The sequence below is a fragment of the Ovis canadensis genome, chromosome Y (genome assembly GCF_042477335.2).
Source record: "Ovis canadensis isolate MfBH-ARS-UI-01 breed Bighorn chromosome Y, ARS-UI_OviCan_v2, whole genome shotgun sequence".
NCBI classification, from domain to species: domain Eukaryota; kingdom Metazoa; phylum Chordata; class Mammalia; order Artiodactyla; family Bovidae; genus Ovis; species Ovis canadensis.
Genome location: NC_091271.1, coordinates 10,251,793 through 10,264,461, shown reverse-complemented (window position 1 = coordinate 10,264,461; position 12,669 = coordinate 10,251,793). Strand labels below are relative to the sequence as shown.

Sequence of the window (12,669 nt, the reverse complement as noted above, 5' to 3'; positions counted from 1 at the left end):
CTGGTCCCATCACTTCATGGGAAATAGATGGGTAAATAGTAGAAACAGTGTCAGACTTTATTTTATTTGGCTCCAAAATCACTGCAGATGGTGACTGCAGCCATGAAATTAGAAGACTCTTACTCCTTGGAAGAAAAGTTATGACCAATCTAAATAGTATATTCAAAAGCAGAGACATTACTTTGCCGACTAAGGTCCGTCTAGTCAATGCTATGGTTTTCCCTGTGGTCATGTATGGATGTGAGAGTTGGACTATGAAGAAGACTGACTGCCGAAGAATTGATACTTTTGAACTGTGGTGTTGGAGAAGACTCTTGAGAGTCCCTTGGACTGCCAGGAGATCCAACCAGTCCATTCTGAAGGAGAACAGCCCTGGGATTTCTTTGGAAGGAATGATGTTAAAGCTGAAGACCCTGTACTTCAGCCACCTCATGCGAAGTGTTGACTCATTGGAAAACACTCTGATGCTGGGAGGGATTGGAGGCAGGAGAAGGGGATGACATAGCTGGATGGCATCATGGACTCTATGGACGTGAGTCTGAGTGAACTCCGGGAGATGGTGATGGACAGGGAGGCCTGGCGTGCTGCGATTCATGGCATCACAGAGTTGGACACGACTGAGTGACTGAACTGAACTGAACTGAACTAGTGTCTCCCTCTCTATCCGTTTCACAACCAGACTGCTGGGGTCCTGTCCCGGTGGACCCAGGGTGATTCGAAGGTAGGGACAGAGTTGGCGTCCTGGAAAAAATTTATTTAATTACAGATATAGAAGGAGATTAGAAACAGATAGTGTAGTAGGAGAATTAGTGAAGAAAAGAGGCTGAATAACTGGTTTACATGGAATACCAATCACCACCTACGTAGACCACAGGCATCTTTCCATTCTCCCAAAGGAGAGAAGGCACTGAGGCCTCCATGGTCCAATCTCAGAAACACAGGCAGAATTAGCAGGCTTGGCGAGTACCCACATTCAGATGGGAATTCAGCCAGGAAAACGGGGAGTGAGAAAGAAACGACACGGAGGAATCAGTCTTTCCAGAATCTGATCCGATTTCTTTATTTTTCAGTTGTGTTTATATACCTTTTTGTTATACATAGGGATGAATACAGAGTCATGTGGAGGTCAGCAGACCTGACCCTTGTCACAATCAGGTGCTTCGTATAAAATTATACAAAGGTCTTATGAGTTTCATCATCTTTTAGCCATGAGGTCTGCTGACATTTTATGGCCCTTTCTGATACCTGTCAGATAACCATAAAACTTATTTTTCCAGGGGTGATTTTTTTCATAAATCAGGCCCCACCCTCCAAATAAAGTTGCATTCCTATAGGGTGAGGGTGTAGTGAGTTACAATCAAGAAAGGAATTTACTTAACCTAAGGTTTAACATGGTTAATCTTAAAGGTTAATACTTATTTCTCCTATATGCTAGTTATATTCATTATAAGGGCAGGAATATGAAGTTTTAGCAGCAAATATTGGCTCAACAAATGTAAACCCTTCACCAATGTTCCCCTTAAGATCTATAGTGATAAAGTTATATTTTTGCATAGCAAGGACATAGTGATTTATAGTGATTTATAACAAAGTACAGTGATCTATAACAAAAGAGAAGATTCGTTAACTCAAAAAGTCTAGTATTGCTAACCTCAAAAAACTACTATATTTCCTTTTCTATATTCCAAATACATTGATTAGTATATTCCCAGGTGCCTAAGGATATGGAGGCCTGGTGGCAATCATTGAGTCATTAATGAAAAAAGTCCTACGCTAATATTCCAAACTCTCTGTGGTGTTTATGGTTGAGGGGTTGTCACACAAGCTAGTCTGCCAGCAGAGAGGTTTGACCTGAGACATCCTTGTCACAGCCAGGGCAGGGAATTAGCAGTAATTATTGGCAGGACAAATGAAAAAAACCCTTCACCAATATAATTCCTAATCATCCTACTAATACTATATAAGTGATCTTCTAACTTCTCAACAGAGTCTGTTTTTAGAAAGTTTTAAAACATCCCGTGCCTCTCACAGTTGGGAGGCTGTAAACAATCACATGCGGCCAGATGAGCCTGATCAGGCAGGCCAGAGAACCTTCAGAGTTCATAAGTTGAAACACTCTTATCATGCCCAGGAATTTTTATTAACTGAAGCTGCAAGTTTACTCCTTCTCTGAGAGAAATGGTTATGGGGGAGAGCTCCCCGTAAAGTACTCTGGTTTTGGGGTAGATGCTCGGGAACAGGGGGTTTCCTGAGGCTTGATCACACCTTTGCATATGCCAAGCTTCCTTCCTCATGACCTTTGCCATGAGCGGAGTTCCTCACGCTGGCTCCCAACACCAGACCACTCTTTGTTACTTTCCTGTGCATGAGAACTATGCTTGCCATTGATCTTCATGTGAAGCAGCTTCTTTAGCTTTCTATTTTAGGTAAAATGGGATGCTCCATCATATGTTTCTCAAAATTGAGGGGTTCCTTTCAAAATAGACATAGACACAGATATATAAACCTATCTTCTCTGAACAATCCTAAAGATAGCTTTACTCTTTCAAGACGGTTCCCAGGAGAGAGTCTGTGATCTTTCACATTTCCTAAAAGCAAATATTAAAAAAAAAAGTGTACCCCAATCATCACTGAAGAACTATTTACCATATCTAGGACATGGAAGCAACCTAGATGTCCATCAGCAGATGAAGGAATAAGGAAATTGTGGTACATATACACAACAGTATGTTACTCAGTTCTAAAGAGGAATACATCAAAGTTAGTTTTAGTGATGTGGAGTGAACATGGAGCCTCTTACTCAGAGTGAAGTAAGTCAGAAAGAGGAAAACAAATACTGCATGTTAACACAAATATATAGAGTTTAGGACCACGTTGGGGGTACGGGCCATCCAACATGCAGGGCAACAGGTAAGATATAGACATAGAGAACAGACTTTTAGATTCAGTGGGAGAATGTGAGGATGCATGATTGAAGAAAATAGCCCCAAAACACGTAAATTGTCAATGCAAAGTGATCAGTGAGAGTTTTATGCCTGAAGCAAGGCACCCAAAGTCGAGCTGTGGGGCAACCCAGAGGGATGGGGTTGGCAGGGCGGTGGGTGGGTTGGTGGGGGTTAAGGAACTGGGGAACATGTATACACCTATGGCTGATTCATGGTGACCAATGGATGGCAAAAACCATCACAATGTTGTAATTATCCTCCAGTTTAAATAAAGTAATCTCATGATCCTGCACAATGGCCAGTATTTTTGGAATGATTGTAGTGGGTGAAAAGGTACAAACGAAAATTAGCAAAGAAAAGTAATGATCAAAATGGAAGCAAATGATGGTCAGTGTGGTATACAGCCTTGCACAAAGAAGACTCACAGACTGTTTTGGAAATGGGACTTCATGAGGAATAGTAATTGGGATCCAATTTATGAGGAACCTGAGGGCAGAGTTGTTGGCCCTGGAATGATAGTTCAGATATGCACAGCTGAGTCAAATTGAAATCAGAGTAACTTGGGACTGACCAGGTTAATTCATTTACCTCCAGCTTCCCTAGCTAGAACCTGTTTTTCACAGTTGCTGTCTCATGCTGATGCCCTCATGCCCTGGTGTCATTCTGTATTCCATGGAGTCTCAATTTCTCCATGTATGAAATAAGTGACCAAGGTTCCTGGAAAACACTTATGTCAGTGCACAGTCCCTGGTATCCTCACCTCTTGTCCTCCCAGTACTCCCCTGTCGTGGAGCCTTCCTCCTCATGTAGTACTGCAAAGGATAGGGCCACAGATCCTTAATGATGATCTTCCAGGGAAACCAGCACGGTCAGCGCAGAGCTGGCCAGACTGTGGGCCCTCCAGTGTGCTGCCAAGAACTCCAACATCAAATGCATATACTGGCCCAGTGGTCCAATGAGACCCAACCTCAGCCATCCTGCTGGATCCTGCAAAGTTATGGTCAAAGAACCAGTTGAAGAAGTTAATGATATTGTTGTGGTGCCTCTGGCTGTATGCCTTACATTCAATCCCTGGTGACACTGAATTGGAGTGGAATGAGATGCTAGGTATCCTGCAAGGAAAGGAGTATGGGAGAAAGACCTAAATCACTTTCCAAGTTCAACCTACCCCTTTCTGTCCCCACACCCCAAATCCAGTGAGCTGCCTCTTACCAGTGATGTTAATGAGACACTCCTCAACAATCACTTCATTCTGCAAATACCTATTCTTCCGAAAAGACAATGTGATCTTGCACCAAAGAGTGGGATACCTGAGATGCTCCACAGGCCAGGGCAAAGTGAGGGAGGTGGCATGGGGGTGGGGTGTGTATGAAATGTCTTTATAGAAGAGCTGGCCTTCACTATTTTCAGAGATATATCATTTCCCCTCCCCTCCCCATATACCTCCCTACCCAATTATCAGTGTCCCCTGCCTGACCTTTAAGTTGGTCATGTAGTTAATTTAAGTATGTCTTTATCTGGTTCACTCATCTTGACTGACATTTGGGGGTGGTTCATAAACTGCTTTAGGTCAAGGGCCCTGTAGATGTGCTGGGAGATCAAAGGTAGCCTAAAGAGTAGCCTGGCATTGTCTGACTTCAACTTGCTCCTACTGAACTTACATCTGTGTGGAGTTAGTACACACAGACCGTGTGAAGGCCCAACAAATCCCAAGGCTAGGCCTATCAATGCAAAGAGCTTCTGTTCCTAACAGGAAGGTCCTAAGCTCCACCTCAGATTCCTAAAAGTTAGTTTATTTGTGGAAAACAAGCACTCCTAGCTGCAACTAGCATGAGCACTTACGCACTGCAACATCACCCCCAAAGTCATTCAGGTTTTGGAGAACACCTGTATTCCAGACAAGCTTTTTCTCTAAGGGGTCCCTGGTACTAATGACAGTTCTTACTGGGACCTGGGCAATTAAAGCCCACGTATCAGTTATTCTTGCTAAACAAAATAGCAAGTACATCAGCCATCTAATTACCCATCATCCAATCCATACATTTTGTACCAAAACTGCAACATCTGTAAACTGTGTTTGCAACAGCCCAGGTAAAACCAAGTCCACAAGCACCACACCAAGGATAAAACTTTGACCCAGAGCCATGGATTTCCTGGATGATGGTGCTTCTATGTTCTAGATGCAGCTTCCGCCTCAGACAATTCTCGTCTTTCAGCTGAGAGAGGGCCTGTTGGGCTTTCTTATTCACAGGATCCAGCTTCACCTGCAGAACTTCCAGCACCTCCAGTGGGGGTCAGTCACTCAGGATTCCAGGCCTTAGATGTTCCTGGCTCTGCTCCTCCAGCTTTCCCTCCCACTCCTCTGAGGAAACCTGCTCCAGCTCCTCCTTCTCCACTACCTCCACCTACTCCATGTCTTCCACCAGCAGCCGGTACTGCTGCCAGATCCCCGCCACCTCTCCCTCTTACAGGGCCGCGCCTTTCTCTACTGCTTCTCCCCTGAAAAGGGAAGCCTTTTCTCCTGGTGTGCCACCTGCGACCAGCATCTCCTCTGCCTCCCCCACCCAGCAGGCAGGGCCCAGGGACCCTGCCCCGTAAAGAGCTGGGTTCACAACTAAAATCCAGGATCCTGGGGAGCTTCCGCTTTCCTCTGGCCCCATCTCACTCTCCATGTGACCCTGGCCATGGCCCCGAGTTGCTAAGTAGCTGGATAGGAGAGCACAGCAAGTGTTCCGCACAGCCTGCCCACTCGCTGCAGTCTACTCTGACAGCAACTGCTTGCTTCCCAACAGTCTACCTGCAGGGAAGGGGAAACATGCATACACAGAGCTTTGGGACGCTACACATGTGCATAATATGTTAGTGGGAAGCGGGCAAACTCTACATCTTGACCCCCAGACCTCATCACGAGCCAATCAAATGGACTCTAAAGGTAGTTGATCAAGGGACAGAACCTTTGGAATTCTGGGTACTCTGGGACTGGGTAAACCAGCGAACAAACTCTGCTCAATGCAGAGGATGCCCATCCATTCAAGCTGTTTGCCTACCCGGCAGTGCAGAAGTTCCTGACGAGAGATTGGAGGACTCAGGCCAGTTGGGTGGCAAGGGAAAGGAACCTGAACTTGACGCTGCAACCATCCTCTAGGTTTAAATTGCCTCTGGGGAAGCGGACGATTACGTGTGTTCAGGGACAGACACAGGTGAGATAGGGTTCCTGGTTACGTCAGGGACACAGTTGCTCACCTTGGATCCAGACTGCAAGCCATGGCAGAGCATGGGGGTGGATGTAGGGACATACACTGACCTCACCGTGTCTCAACTGTTGCAGAGTCCATCCCTATACTTGTGCCTTAGGCTAGAGCAGTGTCAGGAATGCAGCCATCATCTGAGGAAGGAGCACATCAATTCCCTCTGCTTGCTGTCTGGGCCCCAGGCAGCAGTCCCAAGGAAAACCACCATGGAAGACCCTGGCCCAAAGTCTGTCAGCTCTCAGCCTCTGCCACCCAACCCTACCCTCCACTACCAGCCCAGCCTCCCCCGCCACCTTGGCCTGGGCTTAGAGCAGGGACAAGGGTACCTAAGGATATGAACCAGGTGCACAGATGCACTTCCCACAGGAGGAGAGCTCCTCACCCAAGTGTTTCAGAGTGACAACAGTTCCCCTTCTGGGCATTGAGTTCAGTTCAGTTCTGCTGCTCAGTAATGTCTGACTCTTTGCGACCCCTAAAATTGCAGCACACCAGACCTCCCTGTCCATCTTCATCTCCTAGAGTTCACTCAAACTCACGACCAAGTCGGTGATGCCATTCAGCCATCTCATCCTCTGTTGTCCCCTTTCCTCCTGACGCTAATCCCTCCCAGCATCAAGTCATTTCCAATGAGTCAACTGTTCACAAGAGGTGGACAAAGTACTGGATTTCAGCTTAAGCATCATTCCTTTCAAAGAACATCCAGGGCTGATCTGCTTTAGAATGGACAGGTTGGATCTCCTTACAGGCCAAGGGACTCTCAAGAGTCTTCTCCAACACCACAGTTCAAAAGTATTACTTCTTCGGCCCTCAGCTTTCTTCACAGTCCAATTCTCACATCCATACATGACACTGGAAACACCGTAGCCTTGACTAGTAGACCTTTGTTGTCAAAGTAATGTCTCTGCTTTTCAACATGCAATCTAGGTTGCTCATAACTTTTCTTTCAAGGAGTAAGTGTCTTTTAATTTCATGGCTGCAGACACCATCTGCAGTGATTTTGGAGCCCCAAAATAATAAAGTCTCTCATCATTTGGACTGTTTCTGCATCTATTTCCTATGAAGTGATGGAAGATTCCATGATCTTCATTTTCTGAATGTTGAGCATTAAGCCATCTTTTTCATTCTCCTCTTTCACTTAAGAGGCTTTTTACTTCCTCTTCACTTTCTGCCATAAGGGTGGTGTCATCTGCATATCTGAGGTTATTTCTCCCAGCAAACTTGATTCCAGCTTGTTCTTCCAGCCCAATCTTTCTCTGGGTGTTAGTTGCTATCTACCTCCTGGCCAGGGAGCTAACATGGGCACACTCATCTTAAGTGCACAAAGAGATGCCATGCTCACACTCTGTCTCCTGGGATGCCTGAGGCTTCACACTGAGTGCCTACCTTAGACTGGAGAACACACACACACAGAGTTAGCACACACTTATACACACACACACACATATTCATGGCACAGGGATACAAATGCAAAGATGTTTCAGGGGCTAAAGAACTACTGGTTCATATGAAATGTAGAGATTTCCTAATGTCTTATAGGAAAATTCCATTCTGATCTTCAGGTGTGAAATATAGAGAAGTCCAAATCTCATGAAAGATAATTAATGCCTAGATTTTGATACACGTAATGCAGAGAATTCCATACTTCACAGTTAACAATCACTCTCAGATATACATATGTCTACAATATCTATCTGTTGGAGATTACGAGTGAAATGACACAAAACAAGACACACACACACAAGAGGCAGACGATACACACACTCCAGCTGGAGGAACAGAACTGTACAAACTATTTGCGCTTTATATATTATAAAGCCCCCCTCACAGGCAGAATTCCATACTGCATCAATAAGCCTTTTTGGTACAGCGCAGGTGCATACATGTTATCATACAGCAAGAGGGAGTCAAATTCTGGTCTACTGCAGAGTCTGTCCAGAGCCCTTTTCACAAGAAGGAAATATTCCCTTATTTGCAAGGGACCATTAGTCTCAAGGCTGTGTCAGTCTCCTTGGCAGAACATCTTGTTTGTAAACAGCACATCTCCACTTTCCCTATTTTGGCTGCATTAACCCTTCATCCCCCCCCCTTTTTATTTTAGTTAAGACCTTGAGACATTTGTATTGAGTTCTGTAGCACAAGGCGTAAAGCTGTAGGCCGCCAAATTCCAGCCTTGCCAGCCCCTCTCATGGCTGTGCCTGTCTTAGATTCCCCTCCTCTGAGGGTCTTATCCATCCTTGGCTACCCAGCCACCTCTTGGGGGCTAGGTGGAGTCTCTCTAGATGATGGGCATCTAGAACTCTTTTTACTTGTATCTCTTGGTTAATCTCTTGAAGGGCTCATGTTAAATGGTACAGGTGTTATACAAAACTGAGAAGAATTCCAATCACATTTCAACACACTTAGTGTAAATAAAACAGCCAATTGAACTCCAAGTCAGGAAATGGTGTGTTGAAGATTGAGCACGTTGGTAGCAAGTCGGGCATCCAAATCTCACTGTTGTTGCCATAACAAATGAGAGTCTTTATGCCAGTCCCAAATAAAATCAGCTGTTTGAATTCCTTGGTGTAATGCAAGACCTGCTACCACTGCTGTTGCAGTTACTGATGCGACTGCTAGAATCAAAGCAATGACCACACTAAGCATACGTCGAGATCAATGTAGCAAAGTCTGTACAGTGGTTACTAGATGAGAAACAGGAAAAGAATCTGACCATGGCTGAGTCAGATTTATAGGTAACCATACTTCTGTCCAAGCCTTAACAATTACTAACGAGTAATTGGAGTTATAGGCTCGTCTTTCCAGTTCTTCCCGCCAAGACTGATTTACACAGAGTTAGATTACAATAGTCACATGACAGAGACCCCGCAGTATCATTCCAGGTCCAATTCCCATATAACAATGCAAAAGGATATTTTACACATGCCATTGTGGAATAAGATTTATTAACATATAAATTAACATGGAATGGATCTGAAGAGTCACCACTGTCCAAAGTATAGTTTCCTGACCAGATAGTGAGATTACCAGAAAGTGCCCATAGTTTCCAAATATCCCCTTGAATGTGCGGATATCCTTGCAATTGTAATTGAGGAGAGACAAGAGCAAACTGCTGCCATTTAACTGTTTCATTACCATTGCCCATCAAAGTGCTGTTTGCACGATGCCACCAAAAATATTTATTTGACCATTTTTCTACGAATTGCCCATGATCTGGACTCCAATCTACAATAATAGACCCTGAATAATTAATGACTTTAAAGGGTTGATGACCTTGGGAAAGTTCCCACTCCAAAAATTCTAGACAAGGAACAAAAAAGTTAACAGGACATAGCAACATCTGTTTTCCATTATGAATGTCTATCGGTTCTGTCGAGGTGTTAAATCCCCTGGTGGAAACAAGCACAGTAAAAGCAGTAAAATTATAATTATTATACTTTACCCCCCATGTATTATAAGAATGATGCGGATGTTCCTTGGTGGACAGACAAAAGGGGTGTCCTCCTATACACAACGAAATACCTTCCACTGCAATAGTCAAATTACTAATATTATATTGTTGTTTATGATGAGATAGTTGTTTGCTTGTGGGGGAAAGAAGGCAGTCTCATTAGTACATACCTGTACTTCTGGTTCCCCCCAGGAAACTGCTCTTACTAATGGGGAATTAGGTATATATGCCCAAGATGTATGATTACTTGCCAATACACCTATTACCTGACATGTCACCACCGCCATCATGGCAAGCAAAATGTTGGTAGGATTCAGAGGTTGCCCCGCCTTCATTCATGTCTTCTCTGCTTCCTGGGTCAACCTCTTCATTTGAGACCATGTAGGAGGTGTTGCTTCCCTTGTATGGGAAGTAAGACTTCTCTGCATAGTAAGCTCTTACAATTTTTGAACAAGAGGATCAGCCATTCTGATTTTGATCAATCTGGCTGGGGTCCAAAACCTGTAATTATCAACAGAAATGAAAGCATACCCTCGTCCCAAATATATTAAGGATGCTTGGATCCAACCTTTCTCTTTATCTTTATACCAAATGGGCATATTCAAGATCTTCTTATCCTCTTCTTTCCCTTGAAAATGCAACTCTGCTGCTGATAGATTTCCCTTGCTCAAAACATTCAAAAAATTTAGGGTACATTAAGTTTTATTCAGAATGTCTTTTGGTTTCATAAATCTCTCTTGTTCCCCCTTTTTTAATTTTTTTTCAAGATAATCATGCAAGGTACGATTAGCTCTTTCAATGATAGCTTGCCCTTGACTATTATAAGGAATACCAAAAGTATGAGTTATATGGTATTGAGATAAAAAGTGAGCTAATTTCGCGGATTGGTAGGCAGGTGCATTATCAGTTTTCAACTCAACTGATAACCCCATAACTGCAAAACAAGATAACAAATGAGTAATAACAGCGTCAGCCTTTTCAGAATGTAATGTAATGCCCATTGAAAATGTGTGCAAGTATCTATAGTATGATGCGCACATTTTTGTTGTCCAAAGGAAGAAATGTAAATTACATCCATTTGCCATATCTGATTTGCTTGTTGTCCTCTCATGTTGACATCTGGCGGGTTAAATGGTAAAGCAAAGGGTGCACCTATGGAACAAGAATGAACAATATTTTGAGCTTATTTTTGAGTAATAGCATGAGATTCCTGTAACCCTTTGGAGTTGGTATGCTGTAAGAGATGTTCTTGTTTTGTCGCTTCTATAGGATAAAGTGAGGCATCAATTGTAGCATTTCCAAATGACAAGGGTCCAAGAAGGGCAGAATATGCACAGATGTGAGTGAAGAAAATTAACTCTGAACGCTGCAATAGCAATTGTTGTACTTGGTAAAACAATTTATCAATAGCTGTTTTAAAGGTCAGTGGAAGGGAGACACGGGGAAGCTGTAGGCAAGAGAGAACAGCATATCGAGAATTTGAAATGATGTTAATTGGAAGTTGGGGAAAATCTTGCAAAACTAAATAGATAGCCCATAATTCATTGGGCTGTATAGAAGAAAATGAGTTGGGGAGAACCTTGGAACTTTCCGGGGTCCAATATCCAGCAGTATTTTTATTTGCATCAGTAAAAATAGTGGGTCTCTTAACTGGACCATCTGAAGTTGGGGAATGAGATATCATAGTGTTAGTTCGGAGAAAATCAATCAATTTAGATGATAGATAATGATTAGAAAATGAACCAGGATATGAGGCAAGAGAAATTTGCCAGTTTTCATTAAATTGTAAACATCGAGATATTTGAGCAGTTGTTAACTGAGTAACAATCTGGTGTGGTTCACATCCTGACAATTGTAAAATACGATGGAGACCCTTCTGTATAAGGAAGGCTAATTTATCCATATATACAGTCAATTTTTTGGAAAAAGTGTTAGGTAAGTAAACCCATTCTATTAATCCTTTTTCTTGAGCAATTACACCAGACGGAGAATAAGGGGTATGAAATATTATAAAAGAAATAGGTTGAGACACATGTAAGGAAGTCAAAAAGCCGTCATTTAGTCATTGCTCAACAAATTGAAGTTCCTGTAAAGCCAATGGGGTTAATGTCTGGGGACTATTTGTTTTCTCCAGTAGAAAACAAATGTCGTAGTTGATAAGTAGGAATCCCAAGTACCAGGCATAGCCAATTAATATCTCCCAAGAACTTTTGAAAATCATTTAAGGTTTTGAGATGATCTCTTCTAATTTGCAACTTTTGGTGCCTAATTCTATGTTGTTCCAATATGGTCCCTAAATATGAAATAGGAAAGCACTTTTTAATTTCTTCTGGGGCTATTTGCAAATTGTATAGTCTCAAAGCCTCCTGTACTTTTAAAAAGAATTCATCACACTCAGCAATACTAGGAGGTGTTAATAGGAGACCGTCCATATAATGTTATAGAATATAACTGGGTATTCTCGACGGAGGGATTGTAAACAACAAGCTACAAATTCTTGGCATAAAGTAGGACTATTTATCATTCCTTGTGGTAAGACTGTCAATTGATAATGCTTAACAGGCTGAGCATGATTAAGAACAGGAACTGTAAAAGCAAATTTATCTCTATTGTGCAATTGTAGGGGAACGGTAAAAAAAAAAAAAGTCTTTATGATCTAGCGCCATTAAGGGCCAATTCTGAGGAATAAGAGCTGGAGAGGGGAGTCCCAATTGCAATGCTCCCATAGGTTCAATACATTTATTAACTTCTCGTAAATCAGTTTACATTCTCCATTTTCCAGATTTCTTTTTTATAACAAAAACAGGAGAATTCCAGGGTGAGGTAGAGGGCTCTATATGACCAAGCTGGAGTTATTCTTGTACTAATTGTTCTAACGCCTCGAGTTTCATTTGTGGTAATGGCCACTGCTCAACCCATTTTGGAGTATTAGTTAACCATTTTAATGGGAGTGCTCGAGGAATTTGAGCAGTGGCTACTAGTTTTCCGATGGAATGGTTACAGGAGCCCCCAAAGGAAAGAGAAG

The 12,669-nt window shown here is 42.9% G+C and overlaps 1 pseudogene; it reads right to left on the bottom strand.

The window, feature by feature from the left end:
* Positions 1-669: 669 nt before the first annotated feature.
* LOC138431296 (testis-specific Y-encoded protein 2-like) overlaps positions 670-12,669 on the bottom strand; it is a 31,684-nt pseudogene continuing 19,684 nt past the window's right edge.